General features: G+C 39.7%; 1 protein-coding gene across 1 annotated transcript in view; it reads left to right on the plus strand.

The window, feature by feature from the left end:
• The first annotated feature begins 2,346 nt into the window (after positions 1 to 2,346).
• The window catches only part of fbxo41 (F-box protein 41), a 92,820-nt gene continuing 70,564 nt past the window's right edge, over positions 2,347 to 24,602 (plus strand). Inside the window, exon 1 of the mRNA XM_069191732.1 lies at positions 2,347 to 2,444. The gene's annotated coding sequence lies outside the window, so the exon portion shown is untranslated. The remainder of the gene's footprint in view (positions 2,445 to 24,602) is intronic.

The following is a 24,602-nucleotide window of genomic DNA, read 5'->3' on the forward strand; positions in this document are numbered from 1 at the left end:
TGTCTATGCTTGGTATGTGGGAAGTGTCCTATTGTCCGAGGGTTGCTGGTTGGAATCCAGAACATGCCACTTGTTACTCTGAGCTATCTGCAGAGCACTGCCAGGGTTAGCTGGGTTGGCATTAATGGGGCACCTCTGCCCACCGCATGGTTGTCACAACTGCAGATTGCCATGTGTCTATGAATCTTTGGTGTTATTACTGCAGGCTGCTTCTGTCTACCTGTAGACAGATAGACCTGTCTATCTATCTGTTGTATTTGTCAGATACAATGCACTTCCACTTGTACTGTAGATGTCTTGATGAAACGCATTTTTGTAGGGTGGGTGAATGTCACTCATATTTCTTGCAATAGGCTGGTTGGTCTAATTAAATTATAATTGGTTGTAACTAACTAGGGTACATAAACTACAACTTTGACAATAATCTGATTGTTATGATCTGATTCTTTATTATAGACCATGTTTGGTTTTATTATTTTTCCAAATTTTCAGTATGGCTGTATATTTGTCTGCTGTGGTATGATGCACTGTACGATATATACAGTGTCTGCTGTTTCTTTGTTAGTGCACTTTGTAAACATGATGGCCTCATCGATACTGTACATTGTCCTCTTGAAATATTCAGGTGGGTAAAACATTCATGAAGAGTTTGTACTGTTGACCTATTTTCAGGAGAAAGGTGGTATTACCTCAGTGACAAATGAAAGGTTAGTCCTGATTATTACACGGCCTTTTCAAGAAAGCCGATGCATTACCTTGTGCATTATTTGCTCATTTTTGCACAGTAAATAATTTGTTTTGCACAATGTCACATACTGTACAGTATAAATACCTGGATGCAATGAATCAGTCCAATTAAAACCATGTTACAGTGTCTGCCAGAGTGCTCTTTAAAGAACTAATAAGAAAAATGACAGCAAGAACTGCATCACGTTTGAATTACAGTATATAACTCTGTATGCAACTATGCAATGGTTTTCATACTCTTAGGGATTCTGATCTTGTTACATATCAGAGTTTAATTACTAAGGTCAGTATTGTTCAATAAGAACTTCTCTATCTCAAATCATTCCATTCTGATTTAGACCAGACCTATGTTTCCTAGTAGTGCTGCGAATTGGAGCAGTTCTCTTAGACAAGCCTGTGCTGGCAGAGATAGACACTCCAGCCTAGAGTCAAATGGTTTCGCTTCCATGTAAGGTTGTGGGATCAGTGGGACCACCGCTGTGATTGTGAAGTGATGTGACATCATCTATTGACATACACAGCAAAATGTTACTACCTGCACTGCAATTCTTACTACCAGTACAGTACTGACATTGCTACTAGTATTGCAAATGAAAATATTCAATCCAAAAGGCCAGCAATAGACAACTCCAGAGAGTCCTTTGGAAACAATGTTGATTTCTAAACTGTGTTTCTTTGTATGCTACCATGGGAACTGAGACAGTATTCCTAACAATAAAAAACTATTTGGGAGGATCTTGAATGAAGGTACCCATTTTTGGTACCTATTAACTTAATTCACCTCATTTCAAACTTGATTATTACTGTATAGTAATCAGAGAGGAGTATGCCAAAATTCAGATATATTATGGGAATGAAGACTGGTCGTCATAAATGAACATCTTTTTGGATTAATATAGTATTTGGCACATGTAATAAATGAAACCATGCATTTAAGTAATGAACACATACCCTATGGGGAAAAAAACAACATTATTTGTACAGAAATGTTTCAGTTCTCCATAGAAAGCTACAGGTTATCAACAGTATATCTTATTTTCATGAGGCAATTTAAACAACAAAATAAAAAAAATAAACAGACATAAGGAGCTGTCTCATATACAGTAGTTCTCAGCCTCCTAAAAAATAATAAAAGTACAAATGCTGCCTCTTTGATGAAAAAAGGATTTTATATGGGCCTAAAATATAAGGCTGTATATCAGATATTCTGAAATCATTAGGAAGTTTTTTCTGCCTTCTTTTTGTTAATAATAATGGAAACTCCACAGAGGTAGAGTACAAAGACCTGGGTTAAATTGGATTTTCGTTCTCAGCTCTAGGAGGCTGTTTTTATTTTAAAAGACGTGCTCTGGGCGATCGCAATCTCTTTATAACACGCTACACTGGCAGTGAAGAGATTGCGTGAAAGCCATGTTCGCCGTTCCTGAGATGAATCGCCTGGCCTGACGAGGTCTGGATGCTGACAACAGCTGGCGAATCTCACAGGTATCTCGCCGGTTAAGAAGGAGATACCTTTCATGCTGCTTTTTGTGCAGTTTAAACCCCGTTGAAAAACGCTATAATCCTCCCCCTCTCCCCAGCGCTGAGCGTGCGCCTGCGGTAGCAGCTACCGGCTTCTTTGCTGTGCTGCAGAGTGGGGCGCGTGACGTCAGCGCTGGAGCAGCTCCTTGGAGAAAAAATGGAGAGATATTTGCGAGGTGAGAACCACTCTTTAATTTTATCCGTTCCGCATGTTTCTGGGGACCGGGCATGCCGGGCTTTTTATTTACAATGTACGGCAAGGATGTAGCAGGGTAAATGCATGTTTGAAAAATATGCACTGTAATGATAACAATCGGGGAAAAAAAAAGAAATTCATTCGCACTAGTGGTATCCTGAGCAGAAAAAATGGTGAGAAGGTAGGATGTACTGTACTGTGCTCACGTATTCCCTTTGCTTGCAGCCGGTATATTGCTGTACATAATTATGCTAATTATATGTAAGTTTTGTAATGTGCCGTTTAATGTATTTTATTACAACATACGCTCTTTAGCAAAGATATGGCACTGGAACAAAAATACGATTCGGTATTCATTTTGATGTTATTCGTCATCACACCCAAAAGAAGACCGATACATCCTATGCAGACTGATCTGCAGTATCGTCTGCTTGTGACAGGAAAACATTGGAAGTTTTCCTTCATCAATCACTTGTCATTGCGATGGCTTAACAGGTAGACCCGCGGGCCATAGCACAGGCTAATAAATAGCGATCATCAGCCTTCCATACCGTATGAAGGTTCTTGAGTCTTTCTCTCAATACCATGAGTGTGTGTTTGGATGTGACTTTTATCTAATCCAATACGTGTATGATAGGGACACAGAAATGGTTTGAAGAATGCTTTTGATGGACTATATTCAGACACTGACAATTGCAAATCCAAACACGATCTATGTGTCTTGTACTTAAAAACACATTTTATTCTGCTGTATAGTGTATATCTTGTACCATTGTGTATAACCCATTCCATCTATGCCAAATAGCAGTCTGTAAATGCATACAGCTCCATGAATTTTTCGAAGAGATTCTGCGTGTGTCTCTAATGATGATGACAGTGGTAGTGGTCAGAAGGCTGGTGATGAAAGACACTTTGAGTGAGACGTACTGTTTCTGGACGAGCGAGAAATCTAGGATTGACAAGTCCTGAAACCAAATCGGTTCTGCAAATAGCCTACTTTGAGTGATGAATATTCTTGCTCTGTCGGGTCTTGAAAGATGTGGCATTTGAAATGCTTTTAACTGGGGGACCCTCTGGGTTCAGATTAAATCCTCTTGGACAAATTGACATTTCTGCACCTTTGCTACGAAATGGGAAATGAAATTGCCCCTGTCGAACTGCGGCGAATGTCACACCCAAGCAGAGAAAGAACTTCAGATGACCTGCAATCAAAAATTATAAAAGAGAGAGTTAAATTACACACAAGCACACCATACATACAGAACAAGATTCCCCCCTCCCATTTTAACAAGAAGACAAAGTGCAGAAGATTACAGCCTTTTTCAAACTTGAGCAAAAATGTTATTCATGAAGTCAGTTTACAGAATTACTGTCCTTTCCTGTCTGATTTCTAGCTTAGCCATAGTTAAACATGACATTAGTCTGAGATTATGTCCTGAGGAGTTATTAATCACTGCTACAACGTTTCCACATACCTTAATCTCTTATTAATCGCAGTCTTTTGCAGGTTGTATGATGGCATCCATGTCCAATGTCTCTCACGTCTCCCTCTTCTTTAGTGAAAACAATGTCTCTGTGACACATCGGGCAGGCCTTTTGACACCCTACAAAAGTAAGTGATTTAGGATCAAAGCAGGATCAATGAGGAAACAAGAAAGCAAACATAAATTAAGTGCAGGTTTCAGGGTAAAAATGAGACACACAAAATAACTCAAGCAAGGCAGCCATGTAGCTGAAATTAACTTCTCAACTACACCCTTAAGGGGGAATCAGTCTCCCACAGATGGGCGCGTCACACCAAATATTCAGACACCAAATGCCTGAACCTGTGCTTCCTCTTGTACTGAGCAGGATTACTACCTCAACAACTCATCAGCAGCAGGGAAAAATGAACCTGTCTCTCACTAATCTTAAGATTCCTCGGGATTCGAGAAGAGATTTTTAAATTAGTTCAAGTAGGTACGCCTGTATCTGCATCAGCATCAGAGGCTGCAAAGGAACAAGTAAAGGTTTATTCCAAGCTGAAAAGAGAAGAAAAGAAACACAACGTTTTGGCCGTGGAGCCTTCTTTGGGTGTTTAAATCTTCTTCTCACGCCCGAAAAAGGCTCCACAGCCAAACTGTTGTGTTTCTTTTCTTCTCTTTTTAGCATGGATCAAACCATTACTTGAGATTTTTAAATTGACTAGCATCCAAACAAGATGGATGGAATGGCTTATTATACACGGTAACATTTATTATCTTTTTAAAAGACATTAAAACAGGCCCTTGTCTTGTAATTCTATAAAGAAGGCCGAAACAGCTATAATCTGATGGTTGAAAAGGCAGGCATACTGGTTTCAGGCTTGTAGCTTTTTTTGTTTACTTTTACCTAAAGTGTCCATGATAATTATTTTTTGTTTGTTTCTTATAAATGATACACATGACTGAGTTTGGAATCTGCAGTTTTCCATAAGACTTGTTTCTCTGACAGCGACCTCTGCGCCAGCTTGGGAGAGAACAAGATATGCACATCTCTGACTGTGCACCTGCTGGTTATGTAATTGATAGGTGCCTTAAACAGTCATTCTCAAACTGTGGTATGCATACCACTGATGGTACGTGGAGCTCCGCCAGGTGGTATGCTAGATGACCCTGGAAATTTGTTGTGTGCACTGAAAAATTGGGAATAAAAAATCGAATAATTAAAAATGATGTAAATTTTTCAGCTGTAATTTACTTAATCATAAATAAAATTAATATTAAAATTAGTTTATGTGTCAAATATGCAGCCTACGTACTTAGCCACATCGATACAGCGCGCACTTATACTTGAGTGGACACAAGGGCTACTATGTATAAACCATTGTATTGGAATGCATGCTACGCACCTAAGAGACAAATTGTATTAAAGGAAGTTATCTTTAACAAATAGGGAGGTAGGAGGATGTGTGTGATTTTGGAACACTACAAATCTTGTAAGCACAGGAAAGCGTGATAGATAACAGAAAAATATTTAAGGACTGTTCTAGGTTAATTACTTTGAGAAAAATACATGAGCATCTCTGTGTGTTTTGCTCCCATGCGCATGAAAAAAAAAACTTCTTTTAACTTCTTCTGAGATGGACTCCTGGCTCTCTTTTAAGGGGAAATGGGGAAATATTTCTCCAGCAGCACCACATTCACTGACAGAACAATTGATCGAAAATGAATACCTCGGTTATACATCCGCCACCGACTCTAGCTCTGCTGCTGAACCTGACACAGACAGCAATGCTAGTGTTAGCAAGCGCCTGAAAACGACTACAAGGTGGTACGATCCAAATTAACTAAGTGCTCGGTGCTATTTTTATTATATGTGTGTGAGTGTGTGTGTGCAGTACGCGCATGCTCATGTTGGCCATTGAGATTTTCTGGGGTTCCTATGAGAAGATGACTTGTAGGTGGTACGTAGATGCATTGGTTTGGTCAGGAGTGGTACTTGGTCCAAAACGTTTGAGAACCACTGCCTTAGGAAAAAAAACATGGAACACTTCCAGGCCATCCAGAGCAAGACCTGATCAGCCCTGTCTTTGCACATTCAGGAGATGTGGATCCTTTGATGATGTAAAGTGACCTCTTTAAAATGCTGGGCTCCCTGAATTTGGATAACTGTACCATGCTCACATACAGTGTGATGAATATATATACTGTACATCCTTACATTGAATATTTATCGAGAGAGAGGCTCAGTGCTTCCATCGATGTGTGTTCCTCATTGAAGAAAGAGAGGATAAAGTATACTTCCTCCCATTCCCCGTGAATGTCAGTAGAATCATACTGTATATCAAGGCACTAAATGCAACACATTGGGATGACAGGCTTTCTGTGTCCTGGTGCCACAGGTTAAAAGGAATGCCTCTATGAATTTGAGTATGTCTGTGCTGTGAAATCCACCAGTGGGGTATACAGTATGAATGTTAATATCAATTATGAATGTGGAAGCTGGCATTGTAAACGCCTACACCTGGAGTGGAAGATGTGTGTGTATGCTGTAGAAGTGCTTAGGTTTTCCTCCTGGTTAACCGTTCTAAACATCTGCATACGGCTTGCATCTTCAGTCCTGGGGTCATTGTGGTGGCTGTTCCGTTTGATCTGTTATCATCAGTTGCCTTCAGTCCCATTATCGTAAACTAGATGACAGTTCTGTGTAATGCACTCGGATGGCTGTCTTAAGTACAAAGCAGTCCGTTTTCAGTTGACAGTGTGCTGTGGGTTCCACCGTTCCTGTTAATTTGAATCAGTTAACATACCCGTTAATGACACCTGTCTGTATTAAACTTTCATGTACAGTATATGTTATGAAAGCTTTGGAAAGCTTCGAGACCATGTGGAATTTGTGACTTCTTCCTGCAATCATTTGACCAGGAACCACTTTGTGCCTGCACCTCAGATTTCTGTTCTTCTGTTTTTGGAATGCTCAGCGTTTTTCTGAATCTCTGTCTGGGATGTGGACATGTTTGCTTCTTTCCCAGTTTGTACTGGAGATTGATAATCTGTCATCTTTACTGTGTGGTTGTTAACATCGAGCTGTGGCTGTGGAAATGTGAAAAGAGGTGACGACCTTGAACTCTGGTGTTTCCCTTCGCTCTTTCTTTTCCGTTCTGATCTACGTGAACAGAACTGAGGAGCCTTTGCCACATACTGAACTTCATTCTCCCTAACCGTATTTTAGGAACGGGTTGTAGTGGGGGTTAATGTAGCATAGTGAGTGAGTATGTAACGAACAGTTCTTTCCGGGCCCTATGCGGACGACACGATCCAGAATAGTGAAGACACAAGGGGAAAAATAGTCATGCAGGAAAAGGGTCTGGAGACGGGGGGCGTGTCCAAGGAGTGCAGGTGTCCAGGGGAAGTGAATCCGGGCGAACAATCCATGTTGGAAATCCAAGAGTAATCCGAGACGAAGGGTAGAGTCCAAGGCCAGGGGATCCATCCAGGGAATTAAAACACGAACCGGGTCGGAACCGGCAAGGGGAAACAGGAACTAGGAACGGAAAGTTAAAAGCATAACGGAGCCAGACGCAGCAGGACCCCGGGCTCTCATGATGTGGAAATCAATGAGGAACCAGGAGTGAAGTCCGCGTCTGGCTTTTAAGGGGGAACGGGAATAGGGAACAGGTGCAGACAATGGGAAGGAACAAGGAAGGGCTGGAACTCCCTTAAGAGGAGGGGTAGCGATCGTGACAGAGTCCATGCTGCAGACACTGCTGCTATACTCTTGTGAGAGGCACTTCACCCCACATGCTCCACTCCAACCAGCTGTAGAAGTGGGGACCAGCGTTGCTGGAGATGATCGCTACGATCAGCTGGATCCCATCCCAGGGAAGAGGGGAGTTGTGTGTTCTCCACTCAATGCCATGGAAACCAGACTAACCTCGGGTGTGATGTGACTGAGGATTTGAACTATTTAAAGACCTAGCAAAATATGATAGAACACGCACTTTGGCAATGAAGTTAGTGCTACTGCCTCATAGCTCTCAAGTCCTAGGTTATGACCTACCTCCAGGCTGGGGCATTTCCCTGTAGGTGTTTTCTGAGTGCTGACCATGTTAAGTGGAGTCTCTTTGTGCATCTGTGGGTGTGTGACCTGAGGCAGGTTAGCATCCTCTCCTAGCTATAGGTGCAGGAGCACCCCCTAGCCTGACCTTAAAAGATCTAAAAAATTAAGCCAGACTGAGGCCTGGCCAGTACTGGGATGGGAGACTTCCACGGAAAATAGGTTGCTGCTGTAAGTGGTGTTGAGAACAGAAGAATGGTTACAAATGGCAGCCATGTGGTCCGTCTAGTCCATCTGGTAATTAGTAGTTAATTAGTAGTGTGTTTCACTTTTTTTCTGAAGAAGTTTGCTGGGGTGACTTTGTCAGCTTTGCGGATTTTGAATACTTGTACCAGATGATCAGGCATTGCATTAAATGCTTTCTGATCTCTGTTCAAGACTAAAAATGTTAAGTTCCTTCAGATTGTTAGCATGGGACATTTCTTTATTCCCCAGTATGAAGATACAGTAGTTGCTCTTCCGTGGACTAATTCCAGAGCATCAATATTTTTTTATAACATAACCATATAATTCTATTTGAGGCCTTATAAAACCTTAGCATACAGTAACATCTCTTGATTTAAATTGTAAGCATTTAAGTTTATATCCTACCTTTTCGTTTGCCTTTTTTAAACTCCTTCCCCACTTGACATTCACATTTAAAACACAGACGATTGATTATCATGTAACAGCACTTGAACAACAATGTTGCAGGTGGCACAATGTTGTACTAAAAGCACAGACTGACATTTCTCTGTATGATGACACATAAACAGTCTTATTTGCAAGCAGCCTCTTCTTCCTTCTTTCTTCTCCCTTCTTTTTGTATTTATAGTTCATGTGTTTGCTACCTGCGTGCAGAACCCTGCACTTGTCCGCACACTAGTTTGTCTGCCAGGTGTTTGCCCAGTCTTGAGGTTTATGTGAACCGTTTTCTGCTTTTACGTCTTTGCTTGTCTTCCAAAATTCTGTATCATCTGCAAATTGAGTAGTTTACGAGCTATACTACAATCTAGATCAGTGATATCAATTCAGATGGTCTCTTATGTGTACTCTCTCTTTTCAAATTGATTAACTAATTCACAGTCTGTAAGAAATACTGGACATGGTGCCATGGTTCAGATGAGTCATTGAGCCAAGGTCCTTACTACTTATTACCACTTGGCCTTTAAAAGGTCCCAAGACACTGTTTGTAAGAGTATGGATATTAACCCTGGTCTCTTGGCTAAATACTACCCTGGGGTTCTACAGTCAGACCTGGATAACATAAATGCAAGAGATTGTTACTAATTAAAATATAATACTGTATATAAAATGTAACAATACTAGTAAAGGAAACACTGTGAAACTGCCCACGACCAAGAACCAGGTGCCACAATTATTATTTTCTGTTTGTATAAATAAATATTTACAGTAAAAGACCGATAAGATTTTCATGCTGGAGAATGTTTGCCTTTCTTAAGGTATAATATGAATCCTACATCCTAAAATGTCTTTTATCATTTCTAAAACTGCTTTAAAAACTCCTCAAGATCTCAGCAGCACAGACCTTCATAGGTGTAGATAGAATATACAGGGTAGTTTGTTTTTCTGCTAATCTTACTGGGATAACCTTTGACCAAAATACCTAAAAAACAACAGAAAGTACAAGAGTGTGGAATACATAAGTCTCTAGAGCTATTTTGGAATGCAAAGTATAAACCTACAGTATTTGAAATTATTTAATGTACTCTAGCATGTGGTATAAAGTTTTCAAACAGAAGAATATAGTGATTTTAAAGTTATGCATAAACTGGATGTTTAAACAATTGGAAGCTATTAATGAAATTCATTACTGCACTAAAGATACCACTTGAAAAAGCACTTTGCTTTAATTTTAAAAGGTCTTATGACTCACCTGCCTAAACGCCAATCAAAAATCATTACATGTTTCTGCATCACTGTTGTCTTTACACTGTAAGGTGCTTGTACAAAGCTGAGGTATTGGTCCCCCAGGCTGCAGGGTAAATATTCAGAACCTCTCGCTAGCAGCAGTATGGAGCAGTGGCTGGGGCCCTGGACTTGTAACCAGAGGGCTGTGGGTGAAATTCATTTTCGGCCTTTGGGACTGTGTGTCCAGTGGATACAGGGATACAGATGTACAGTATTCCGCTTTGGATAAAATGATCAGATATTTAATTTATAAATGGGTCTTGTCTTGTCATTGATGTAGCCTTGTGTATGTGCCTTTTGTTGTGTATACTAACAGTGTGACTCAAAACATAAGGGAATTCCAGGATTGGTGTGTTGCACAGAGACAAATGGAAGAGCTTGTAATGGAGACCCACAGAGCACAAACACTGCCTACAGAGCCAGCGGGAGAGTTAAGCTGAATCTTGTATGAAGAAGAACTTGTTAGGAAGATAACACCAAGAAACACAACAAAATTAGGACTTAATGCAGTGGTCTATTACAATGTGACATCTAATTTTCAGTCAAGTAGAAAAGTGAAGCATTCTTTTTTATATTAGTTTGTTTTTCCTTTCTTTTGGTTTATCTGGGTGTTACAAGACATCAGTGATTGACACAATACGTGGCTCAGTTTGTATTGGCTATTAGCAAATTGATTTTAAAGTCTCTAACATTCCTAGTTAAATGGATCTGCATTACTTAGAAATGGGGCTAAAATTGAGGACTTAAGCTCCAGGGGTTTGTGATGTCAAAGTGCAGTTAGAGTTTATTTTCCATAGATATAGTTCAATCAATGATAATTAATTAGAAAGCAGAATGAGTATGATCAAGAATCTATACAGTTTAAATTCCATAATCATCAGTCAGATTTGATAAAAAAATCTGTAAAACATACAGCTCTTTAGAGGTTTAATATAAATTTATTTGACAACTTTCCAACATTTGACCTACAGTAACAAGATATTAATTGAATGCCATACTGTTCATTTAGGCCACTAATACGTGTCAAAAGAGAAAAAGTCCATTATTCTTCTTTTAGAACATAGAGATGGAAGGGTTTTAGACTCATTTATGGGAAACTGAGTATTGAATATGCAAATTAATTTGAAAGTGGTTCTCACAAGTTCTTCTAAAATGATGAAAACAGCAGCATCATCTAAGCTTGCAAAAGAGGTATACTTCCAACTGGCAGGGTTGGTAATGTATCTATACTGTCACAGTTTGATGAGCTGATTTTTATTCTTGTGAGGGTCAAAATAAGAATAGTTTAACAACATTGTGGCCAGATAAGATCCTGAAAAGGTAGGGGTGCTTTCAATAACCTGTTGTGTACTGTATGTGCTTTTATCTAGTTAAAAACAGAGCATGGTGTCTAAGTGTGCACAGTACTGCATATTATTTTTACTTAGGAGAAATCTATTATGAATCCAATAATTACTCCTGTGGTCTACGAAAATAGTTGGAGTTGTTACATAAAGTATCAGATTCAAAATGAAGGTGAAAATGTAAAAGATTTGAAAACTATATTCCATTAATCCATACCATATACCATACCATATAGGGCACACACATAAGGGCCAATTTTACATAAGTCAGTTATTCTATTGATAAATGAAAACATCCTGATTTACCAGCTTCTATAAATATACACTATACAAAACAGATATGGCTTAATATCTAAGGGAACTTAACAGCACCATTCCTGTAACGTTGCAAAACCCTTTCTAAAACATTTTGTCAAACTAAACCACAGCCTTCCAGGAAAATTTGAAAACAGTTTGTATAAAATGGTATTGTATTAAATTAAATCCCTGAAGATACTAGGATGTTTCCAGTAACATGTAACACAGATTTCCCTCCTTGCTGCTGTTTGCAATGTTGGTTGCTCAGAATGTGATTAAAAAAGAAATGACGTTTAAGCCTTCTAATTCCTCATTTCTTCTTGAGTTGCAAAAACATTTTTTAGAGAGAACTTGTTGTGAGACCAGAGTGTGAAATTGAAGGGAGATTCAGCACTCAGCACTTTATGTTGAATTTGGGCGGCTCTACTTTCAGTCTTAATTATGGATTTGAAGTGGATGCAGGTGTTTGTCTGAGTGATGTATTCAGTCTGAGGCAGTGAAAATGCAGTTCTTGCTTGAGTCAGACAACCAGTCTTCCTCTGCCACTTGATTGTGTCCTAAAGATTCGATCAATGGAAAATATTTTTGCCAGTGTGTTGTTTTTTCGGTGAAAAGCCTTCTCTTCACAGTATCAAGGATGACTCATAAAAGGCTTTGTTAACTTTTGCCAATGTTGAGGATGTATCGCAGGTCTTTTACATACTGTCTTCTTAAGGCCTGTGAAAGTTCCATGGAAATTCATATAATCAAAGTAGTGTTGATTTTGAAAATGGATTTTGTTTTCTACAATTATATAAAGCAATATTAGAGTTTCCCAGTGGAAATAGCTTAGGCCAGGTGGTAACACCCTCACCTAGCTATATAACAGCTAGTTTCTGTATTAACTTGCAAACAAATTAGCTACAGTATCTTATTCACCCATCTATTTCTAACTGCTTCTTCCAATTCAGGGTCATGGGGGAGCCAGAGCCTATCCCAGCAAGCAATGGGCACAAGGCAGGGTACATGGTGGATGGGATGCTAATGTATCGCAGGGCAGACAAACACCAACACATTCATGAACACTCTCACACCTAGGGACACTTTTCCCAGAAACCTACCAGTGTGTTTTGGAATGTGGGAGGAAACCCCTGTGAATACAAGGAGAACATACAAACTCTACACAGATAGCAGCTCAAGTCTGGAGTCGAACCCATAGCCCCAACCCTGTGAGGCAGCAGTGCTAACACCATCCTGAACAAGACATTGTTTGTCTACAACAACTAGTGTGATTGTAAGGGATTCATCAAAGACATAGGCTGCCTATGATGCTACCCAAGAAAGAGCTTTGCGCTTGAAAAGTGTTGCTATTTGCTATTTTGTGTGTGCATCAAGGCCATATTGTGTTCTTTTTGCTACTGAAGCCCTATTTGTTATTCTGCACTCATTGATGTAATATTAATGAGTAATAAGTCTTTTTGACATTGAAAACTAGGTAGCTTCCACTCTCTACATTATTCTTTAAGATATGATGTTTCTGACCAACTTTTGCAAGCAACTGAATGACACAGTATTTGTCTGTGAGGAATCCCTGCATTTTTTTTTACGTCAATAGCATTGCTCTCAAAGGTCCAAAACCCTAACATTCAGTATCAGATTTTCTGTCAAAATGTGTGATTACATAACATTTGTATTGATAGCAATTTCTATTCACGCACATTTAATAATTAACAGGATCGCGAGTCTTCAAAATTTTAAGTCCATTCCTAGAGTTGATGCAAATGCTTTTCAGACCAAGGTGTGAGACAGTGAGAATTGGTCACAGTGAGTGAAACTTCAGAGCCCTCCAATTATGTACCATTGCAGTTGGTGTCTGGTAAAAGATTTTGCGATGTATTGTTAAGACACACAATTTTAATAAGGTTTCTTGTGTACTATTTTTTGATGATTATGTATTTGGCCATTTAGCGAAGATTTTGGGCAGGGTGGGCAGTATCAGTGTGGGCTATAGTGTGTTCAACTGCAGGGAACCATGAAAATACAGATTAATGAATGAACTGTTGGAACAATTTGTGACAATGTTTGTTTGAAATACAGAAAATGCTATCCAAAGACTGGGAGATAAGAATATTTATAGAAATAAATCAGTGCAATGTGTTTTAGTGCAGCACCAAGCAAACTGGTTTTGAATTATCTTTACATACTGTATGCAACTACAGTTACATTCATACTGTTCATTTCCCAAATTACCTCCTCACAGTTATTTTCAGTTTGCAGTGATTAGTGTACATTACATGTGTTCTTTTGATTTATTCTGTGCATTCAGTATTCGACTGGGTCTTTAAATTAGTAAACTTTATGCTTTGGTGTCTTCAGTATAAATTTGTTCCATATTCTATCAAGAATCAGAAGCTGTCCTTAAATATTCAATGAACAAAGCTCTTTATTCCATGCTTCTTTTCATGCAAAAGGATTTATCATTTTTAAGGATTTAAAACCCAAGTGTACCTCAGTATTCAGAGGATTTTTGGTGTAGAAAAGATCTTTAATGTCACTTTGTAGTTTTATTTTTTTTAAACTTGTGATATTATAATACCAAAAATATTTTAATGCATTTTTGCAGTATATCACTTTTTAGACCAAAGAATTCCAAAGCACTTTTATCTAAAGCACCTTGCACTACATTTGCTCCCATGTATACAGCAGGGTGTTTTAGTGGAGCGGTGTGAGTGAAGTATCTTGCTCGAGGATATAGCTGCTGTGCCACACCTGGGATTTGAACCTGTGACATCCCAGTTATGAATGCAGAATATATTTCACTAAAACGAGGGCTTCCTAGACGTTTTTCCGTCATGATCCAGCACAACTACCAGTATCACCAATATACCAAGCTGTCTGCTTGTGGGACGGAACGTGGTCTTTGTGTTGAGCTAATGCAACACAAAACAACGGAGCGTCTGAGAAAGGGAGAGCATAATGTAGGATGACTGATTGTGTCTCTATGGGAGTCTCATGCATGTATTTTGAGAGTTTCAATTCAGGGATTAAAATTCTGTGCAATTGCTCTACACCTTCCTTTCTGAGTTAAAAGCTGATAACTCCTAATGCACAGTGTGCTAGTCTCATTAATTCAGTTTTCTGGGCTGAGTGTTTATCCATCCACCAAAGACCACCTCTGTGAGCTGCAGAGTCCCTGCAAGGTCTCTCATCGTAGTCGTGGAAAGATAAAGCGACTTGCTCAGCCCCAAGGCATGATGGATGCAGGACGTCCTGTGAATCCTGTCAGGTCGTCCACGGGAGGAAATCGGGCTATCGTGTGGCTTCTCTTCCTTTAGGAACTTGCATGTAAGGCCCACTTGGTGACACACACCACACTTCCCCTGTGGCCTAATTAAGTGCACAGTGCTTCCTATGATCTTGTCCTATCTGAGCCACATGTTGCTTCCGTGAAATTCTCTGCATTCAGCAAGTTGTGATTAATATTGCATGGATTTTCTCTAAGGAACTTCATGTAGTGGCTGTTCTCTCTTTCTGGCATCTCACAGTCTTGTAGCTCGAGGACTGGGAGTCAGGAAACCGTAAAGAATGAATATTTAAAAATAATAAAAGCAGCAGGAAACTCCATTTTCAAAAGACTTGAACATCTCATCACACAGAAGGTTTTTATATGAGAAGGCGAGCCTTAATTGGTGGATAAGCTGTTAAGATGTGACTTAATTCATGATAGCCTTTTGTGAATGAAACCCTTTTTGGTTACTGGCTTCCAAAGTCTAAAGATCTTTCCACGCATTTATCTGTTTAACATAGCACTGTATTTTTAAAAGGTTTTAAAAAGCCTGTGAATATTGAGCCATGCTTCACTGTGGTGTTGAAGTCCATTGTACAAAAAGAATAAAACGTCCAAGGTACAAAAAGAAAAGACCATAGTAGAATTACTTCCCAGTTGCATCCTATATGATGAAACAATTTAGAAAATGCTGACAACCTTTGTAAAAATTGTCCAAAGTATTAAATGAATGTTTGTTTAAAAACCAAGAAAAACAGTTTCCTACAAGTGTTTAGTGAGCAAATCATGTTCTATTTTTACTTTAACACATTTGAGAATACATACTTCAATTGAATTGCAGTGAGACCTTGTCCCCTTTGAAGGAGTTGTTGTTTCTAGAATTAATGATTTGCTCATTAGCTAACAGCTTGTGAGAAACTATAGAGAACGTCAGTTAAAAGATGGCACCAAGGTGCAATAGACATTGTGCTGACTGGCAACGTGAAAGTCAAAGTGAAAGAGAGCCTTAATGGCATGAGAGCTCCACCAGTGAGGATGCGGACTGTTACGGAGTGTTACAGACCCAGAGAAGTGTTCCTCAGCTGTAATTCTATCGGCAAAGGAGTAAAAGGCTGGCTGGACTTGGACTTGCTATTAAGGTACTGTATATATAGTAGCTGCTATATAGGAATGTAAATGGTCACGTGGGCTAGGAGGTAGTTTGGGAAAGGCGTTTTGAATGTGATTTTAGTCTAATGTACATTATTGTATGCGTTCTGTTTAGTAGCAGTTAAAATTCGGTCTGTCCTGTTTCGTACTAGATTGAGCCCGCCATTGCAGTGGGATGGGATTTCAGGAAGTACAGAACTGCAGTATTTCAGACAGGCAGAAATAAACCACAGATTGTATCGTGCCTTCAGAGGGGTTTGACTGTAGAGGCTGCGATGAGGGCAGACAAAACAATGGAAAGACCAAGTAATATATGAATATTTATCAACGGATAAGGAGTTGGGCCACCCTTTTCACTAAGACCAGCTTTGATTCTTCTTGGAATAATATTATAGAAGTTTTGAAGCATTTCTAGTGAGATACTGGACCATTCTTAAAGAAAGAAAGCCTCCAGTTCTTTGAGAGATGATGGAAGTGGAAATCTGTTTCACAATCTACTTTCCAGAACCTTCCTTACAGGTTCAATGATGTTTAGATCTGGTGATCTGGGAGGCCACGGAAGGTGTTTGACTTCATTTTGATGTTTATTAAATTACTTCTGAATCCATTTAGCAGTGTGTATGGGGCTCGTATCGATTTGGAATATGAGAACATTCTGAGGAAACTGTTTGCACGTTAGGGTGCACCTGGTCCACTAAAACAGCTTCATATTTCTTGGCCATAATTCTACCATGCAGATTAATTATCAGACCAAATGACTTCCTCAGGATGGTTGCCCATCCTATAACAACTCCACCACCATGTTTAACGGCTGGAAACATGCAAGTTGGGTTGAAGGCTTGCCTATGCTTTTTCCAAACATAAACTTACCCAGATGTAGGAAAAAGCGTAAAAGACAACTCATCCGATCATCTTACTTTCACCACCACTCAGAAGTTCAGGGTTTGTGCTGATTACACCTGGTTAAGTGGTTTCCAAATAGGAGCCCTACTATAAATATTAGCTTTGTGAAGTACAGTGCAACATACAGGTTTTGTTGAAACTGGGTTATAGAGGTGTACAGGAGTTTTAGTTCTGTTGTAATTTTTTAGGGCTTTGCTTTGTGGATTTTAGCAGACTTGCAGCCACTGTTCCTCAATCCTGATGCTGTTTTCCCTTGTTTGGCGTCTGCTGTGAGGATTCCCACACTGTTCCCTTGAGATATTCAAGAACCTTGCATTTTCTTTGATGATGCACCAGCATCAGGGTACCAACTGTTGGACCTCTTTCAAAATCTTCAGAAACACACATATCAGAGTGTTCATTTTAAGCTGTCTTTTATAGCAGAAATATACTGGTAACTAGCATTGAAGGTAATATTACATCTGTAGATACCTTTTTAATTGCAATTTAACATGAGTCCTTTTTTGTTACGTGTTTGTCATTATTTTGTCTCCCCGATTGTAGATACTGAAAGTTTTCAAACCTAGTGATAAGTTCCAGTAGTAGTTATCTGTGTTATTTTTGCCAGCAGCCATATTACCCTGCAACTCACAACTGGCAGCCCACTGAAGTTAAGTGGGTGTGAGCCTGGTCAGTACCTGGATGGGAGACCTCCTGGGAAAAACTAAGGTTGCTGCTGGAAGAGGTGTTAGTGGGGCCACCAGGGGGTGCTCACCCTGCAGTCCATGTGGGTCCTGCCCCAGTATAGTGACAGGGACACTATACTGTAAACAGCCACTGTCCTTTGGATGAGACGTAAAACCAAGGTCCTGACTCTCTGTGGTCATTAAAAATCCCAGGGCATCTCTCGAAAAGAGTAGGGGTGTAACCCTGGTGTCCTGGCCAAATTTCCCATTGGCCCTTACCAATCATGGCCTCCTAATAATCCCCATCTATGAATTGGCTTCATTACTCTGCTCTCCTCCTCACTGATAGCTGATGTGTGGTGAGCGTTCTGGCGCACTATGGCTGCCGTCACATCATCCAGGTGGGGCTGCACATTGGTGGTGGTGGAGGGGAGTCCCTATTACTTGTAAAGCGATTTGAGTGGAGTCTCCAGAAAAGCGCTATATAAGTGTAAGCAATTATTATTATTTTATAACTACTCTTTAATCTTGTTTTACTAGCAGGCAAATATATACGGAACTTGGTTCAATAAGTACAGGTTCCTGTCTGGATAAATTAGAAGTATTTTAACAATAAATGAGAGATTTAGGGTTTAGTTCACACCAGCTTTCCCCATCTAAGCTCAGGGAGCTACTGTCATATTCTGGATTGTTCCCCCGAGATGAAAGCCATTATTCCTTTATGTTTGGAAGTTTCTGTTGCAAATCATCGATTGGTTTGAAATTGAAATTTGAGGAGGGCCTATCCTTTCAAAGTTTGAACCCCTTGTGGCCTTAGTTCAATACTAGTTCAATTTACTAGTCAAGACATTTTTATTCTCTCAAGCTGTTTCTCCATGTCTGAAATGCAACACCACTGCACAGTCCTTCATTAATGGAGGACTCTGAGAAGAGCTCTTAAGATAAGAGCTTTAGGGTTGTGGGGTGGGGCTTTTTCTTTCTCTCTTTCCTTGTCTGGGAAGCCTCTTCAGGGAATGGCTGAGCCACATTATATGAAAACAATAGAATAGCACAGTTTGTTGTAATTTTCTCCTACATCACAGACAGATCTATTAGCTTCAGTTTCCTGTGTGATTTCTCTTCAGCAGGTCTGCCCCCAGGTATTAAAAACCACTCAGAAAGTTAAGAAATGACATACAACATTTGGAATGTGTTAATAATGCTCCAGGAAGCTGCAGTCTCAACATTGAAACCCATGTCATTGCTTTGTTAGCAGGATTGTTCCCAATTAAAATACGGAAAATTGTAAAAATGTTGTGCTGGTATATATTGATATGAACAGTAACATAAACACATTCCCATGACCTAGTTCAGATAATGAAACATTAAAAGTACAGTAGCTGATTATCTTTAAATACATTAGCCCTTGAACGTTAAGCAATTTAAATGTACAGTAATAATAATAATAATAATAATAATAATAATAATAATAATAATAATAATAATAATAATAATTGCTTACACTTATATAGCGCTTTTCTGTACACTCCACTCAAAGCGCTTTACAGGTAATCAGGACACTCCTCCACCACCACCAATGAACACACAGTTGCACCATAAGATACATGTCCTTACCCTAGACACAGGCAATAATTCTAAATTAGCTGGACAGAAAGGTACGAACATAAAGCTTACAAACAGGAGAAGGCCATTCGACCCTTCTGTCCCAGTTGGTACTTAGTAGCTAATCGATCCAAGGATCTCATCCTGACGTTTTTTGAAACAGACAAATGCGTCAGCTTCACCATCAACCTTGATCCAGACTCCCATAACCCTCTGGCTGAAGACTTGCCTCCTGTTCTCAATTTTAAATGCTCTTCCAGGCAGTTTTTTATTTGTGTCCTCTGGTTCGTGTTTCACTGTTGACGAGTGAACAGCTGGGTTAACTTTAGCAGCACTTTTGAAGATTTTGAATATAGCCTTCCCTTGCCCAGCACGGGTTTGCTAAAGCTGGAACACGCTCATAGGTGGTTTCTGTAATAAGTACTAGCCTTCCCATCAACAGGCAATCATACCTGCACACTTGTAATAAAACGCTCGGCTCGTCCTATAGTTCTTGCCTTTCTCTGTATCTCCTGGACAGCGTCTGTCCACCCCAGTGTCTCCTCCAGTCTAATTTCCACAGCACCTTGCGTAGTTTGCGCACCGATTTCAGTGCTCTCTAAAGTAGGTTCAGTTCTTTTGATTTTTAATCCTTGTGTTGTAATAATCTAATTTCATTATTTAATTACTGTCATGTTTTCAAATTAACATTATTGTATTTGTAGCTTTTAAGGAGATAAATCATTAACCATTTCGCAGTGAAACACAGACCATGGGAGGATACTCCCTTGTTTCCCATATCCCAGCTGAGAGGGTTTTCAGGCATGTAACCCCTGCAGTTGGCAGGAGAAGGCTTTACTTGCACCAGGTCTCCTCGTAGTCTGCTCTGTCCAAGACTAAATCCAAGACTAAAAAGGTTCTGCTCCTTAACACGGTCTGTAGGACATTCCCTTAAGTCTCAGAATGTATACTGTATAGTTGCTCTTCACTGGAAGAGCAGTAATGTTTTCTGTAACATGGCAACCAAGTTCGTACACAATATTCAAACTCAAGCCTTATTAGTGCAATGTACTGTACAATTTTAACAACGTGACATAATATAACATCACTGCAGTGAGAGTTTACTTGATCTTTCTTCTTCAACTACCATAAGTTGTAGCTGCTGAAACAGTCACAGGATGTAGTGTTAAACAGAAATCCAATCGGATAGTGTGCTAGCTTTTCCTGTGTGTGGAACGCAGAAGCAGTCTGCTGAAGCTCTGAAATGCTCAGCTGAGCTGTGCAGTGTCCACTTACAGCAAATTGTTTTTAGCCACCAGGCAACTTCTCTCACAACGTCCTGTGTCTTCTCAAATGGCACACATGCACTTAATGGCCATGTCTAGCGTCCCTGTCAATGTTACACTCTAACTTGTAGTTCTCTTTCAAATCTCTTATTTACCATGAGTGGAGCACTTATTCACCTTCCATGTTGTAAGGTAACTTATTCACCTCACTTATTGGAACATAATGTATCAGAACACAGGGGCTCATTTGGCGAGAGCTCACTCTGGGTACTGTGGCATTAAGCAGGCAGAAAGCATGTGACTCCTCCGTGGAATGGACACCTGTTAATCGCAGGCCCGTCCCGTTGAATTTCAGGCTTTGGCTAAATGGTTGTTTTATTTTGTTTGTGCCTTTGAAGTAACAGACTTGAGGATGATCTTCTTTAGCTAATAGGAAACTCATAGTGTTAACTGCATGTCTCTTTCCATTTCTGGCTGTAGTTTTCTGCACACATTTCTAAAACCACCCTCCTTCCTGCCTATGAAATCTTTTGCGCCCAATTATGCAGAGTACATTTGCACTTAAAATCTATTTAGTTAAAGACATGATTTGGAAATGTATTCTATGCATTTAGATGTGGATGGACTTCTACTAGTAGGTTCTCTAGTGAAATAAATGAAGAGATTTTGGAGCCTTTTGCGACATGATTTGTTTTTGGATATTGGTTGCATTGTAGTGGGAGGCTGTTTCCAGTAATTGCGTCTCCCAGGCAACTGCACAGAACAGACTCACACTCACACCCGTGTCCATGCCTTCTGGTGCTGCGTTCCAAAGGGTGTGTGGACTTTTCCCCTCAGAGCTCAGTTTCCAGTCCTGTATAATATAACCACAGAAATACAAAAGCTCCCATCTTAAAAGCATGTTTGTATTCTTCCTTGAGTGCTATTGATTCAATTCAATACTGTAGGTCTTTCGGCTGCCCTCCCCCATTTTCATCTTCTACAGTTGAATACTAGCATGTGCGTACTATAGAGGGTGGCTGGGAGATACTGAACAGACCTGCCAAAGCATGGTTAATCATGAAATATCAGCACTTGTTTGCAGAGAAACAGTTTGATATTTCAGTTTTTCATTTACTGTAGCTTGTCACTTTGCGCTGGGTGCTGAATTCTTCAGTGGTGCGTTAGACTTTCATGTCAACTCATTCCACACATTTTTATCGATATTGAGTAGTATGTAAGGTTAGTCAAATGCCTGGGACATAGCTTGTTTGAGATTCCGAATCTGGCTTTGGATTCACAGAGGTGCTGTGCTGGTTTTAGATCAGGCTGAGTAAATATGCTGGGTTCCATCCTCTCCCTTTGCAGCAGGGACTGCACGGCTGATGTCCAGTTCCTTGTATGAACGCTGGCCCCAAGCCTAGTTCCATGCTTCTTTTGTTTTTAGTTTGGGAACTCAGCTACTGTCATCCTGCAGTAAAGAGCTGAGAATTTGATTAGAATACTACAATCGTTTTTTGTACACACATCTGTAATTTATTGTGAAATCTTATATCTGGGATCACTGACGTACTGAAGAGATGCTTGGTTGTGTCCATGACTCCCTGTTATAATAATAATAATAATAATAGGATGAAGAAGAAATAATAATAATTCCTTACACTTATATAGCGCTTTTCTGGACACTTCACTCAAAGCGCTTTACAGGTAATGGTTTCTCCCCTCCACCAGCACCAGTGTGCAGCCCCACCTGGATGATGCGATGGCAGCCATAGTGCGAAGTGAAGAGAATAGAGTGATGTGGTGTCTGGGAACACTGTGAAAGAAGATTCTGTCCTTGAAACTCTAAACCCAAGTTCTGACTACTACTAGATCCCATTCCACTTTTCAAAAGAGTAGGTGTTTTAATCCCAGTGTCCGGGCTAAATTCTTCTCCAGGATAGCACAGTCTGGCCTTAATAACGCTCCTCCTTAATACAGCTGGTAAAGTGAATTCCCACATCTCTACCTCATCCACAGTGCAGTGCATGATGGCTCCAAGTCACCCAGGAAGCTTATTAAAATATTGATGGTGTTTGTACGAGATAGTGTTGCATTAAACAAGACAATTATTGCATTTATATGAAATAATATTGTGTTTAAACGCAATGATTGATTATTATAATTGCTTACATTTATATAACACTGGACACTTCAGTCACAGGTCGTGAGAACTTCCCTCCAACCACCTATGTGCAGCCCCACCTGGACAATGCGGTGGCAGCCATAGTGCGCTCACAGTACACTCGCTACACACCAACTATCAATTGTGAGGAGTAGTTCATTTGTGAGCAATATTGCCTACTTTATTAATATCTTGCATTACATACTCTATGCAATAATATTGTCCCATGCAAAGTAGCATTGACTTTAGCAACAGAAGAATATCGTCACACTCCTCTTTTTAGAAAAAAATATCTATCTTGTGTGTAATTTTCTTGTTTAAATGTCATGTAAACGCATGTATTCATGTATTAAATATTTTTTCTTTTATGGCGCTATTAATCTTCCGTACTTTTCAGTGATATATGAAACGGGTCCTCTCCTATATGTTAAACACTTTGAGATCCTTGGAGAAAAAAATCTCGTTACTAATGCGTCATAATAATGATGATTATTTCTTTCTGTAGTCAGTGGGAAATCTTCACTACTAGACTCCAACCACACACAGAACCCAGCTTGACAAAGATCTCAGTGCACGAGTGCCACTGGGACATCTTAGAGATGCTTCTTTGTTTTCTTTAATGGGGTAGCTAATGGAGTCCGAGTAACACTCCTTACTGAATGCCTTACATTGGAGATTTTTAAACTGGCATGTTGACGAGAGACCTTAAGCTCCCCCAGAGAGGGTCCAGGCTAGGGAAAGGCTCGAAAGATTTCAATTTAGCAAAATCGTGAGTAGAACCCACATTCTGGTTGATAGCCCACATTATTTGCAATCCCCTAACGAAGCATACTGAGAAGATTTTTTTCCAACGGTACTGCTTATGTAGCTGTTGTTCATTTCCACAGGACAATTAGTCCAGTTACTGTAGGTAGACCTTTATCCGTGATTGGGATCTGTGATTCTTATCTGCTCAATTGCCAGAAAATTGGACTCCTAATTGCTGAGAGAATGCCTGTCTAGTACTATCTTTGTGTTAGTTGTAGAATGTTTATCGAGTGCTACTTATCAAACTCTAGATTGATAGGTTAACACAAATAAGGTTATGACCCATGGAGTTGAGCAATCAATTTATACTTTAGGGAATACACAGTTGACTTCAGATTTGCTTACACAGACTTTCTTAGCAAATACAGTTACAATCGTTTTATTTTATTTTGTGCCACTTTTGGTAAGCTTCATGAAATTGCTTTTTTCTGAGTCGTGTTACACCCAGGTGCCAAATGTAGTATGAACGTTATGGGATACACAGAAATACAATCAAGTAATCAACAGCTTTTGGAAATTAATCTGGTAAAGGTAGCGTCCTGTTTTGTGCTAGCTGTGCATGTTGCATTTAGTTTCCAAAGCATCTGTAGCAAAACATGACCCTAGCTGAGGGCTGCGTGTGAGTTCTGAGGAGGAAGTGTTCAACAGTGAGTCACTCTGAGTGTGCCAGGATGATGCACACTGCTGTAGGTCTGTAATAATTGCGGCCACCCTGAAATTTCCACATTAATCCCTCTGATTTTTTCCCTCTTGGGCTGGACTGCCCTTTCATTAGCAAGAAAAAAGGGCTGATGGGAAACCAACTTGTTTTTTTCTCTCTCCCGCTGTGGAATATCAGAACTTTTACAGGTGGTAACGTGTATATATTCTTTGGGGCCAGTAGAGCACTTTTTGAGCAGTGGTGACTGTGCGTAAAATAGACTTGTCTTCTTAAAACACAATCTGCAACAGTTCACCTTTTCTGTCTCTTCTGAGATTTCAGTTATTTTAATTTCGAATATGTGTCCTACCTTTAGGAATACCTTCACCGTACGTTTAGGAATAAATTCAAATTAGGCTGGTAAATAATTAACATGTAGTGGAATAAAACATGGAAAACACTTGGAGACAATAAGGGTATTGAAAACAAGGGCTTCCACACAGCTCATTAAACAAATGGCAACCAAGTATATTTAGTGTCATGTATACAAATGCAGGACAGGTAGTGCCTA

The sequence above is a fragment of the Lepisosteus oculatus genome, chromosome 1 (genome assembly GCF_040954835.1).
Source record: "Lepisosteus oculatus isolate fLepOcu1 chromosome 1, fLepOcu1.hap2, whole genome shotgun sequence".
NCBI lineage: Eukaryota > Metazoa > Chordata > Actinopteri > Semionotiformes > Lepisosteidae > Lepisosteus > Lepisosteus oculatus.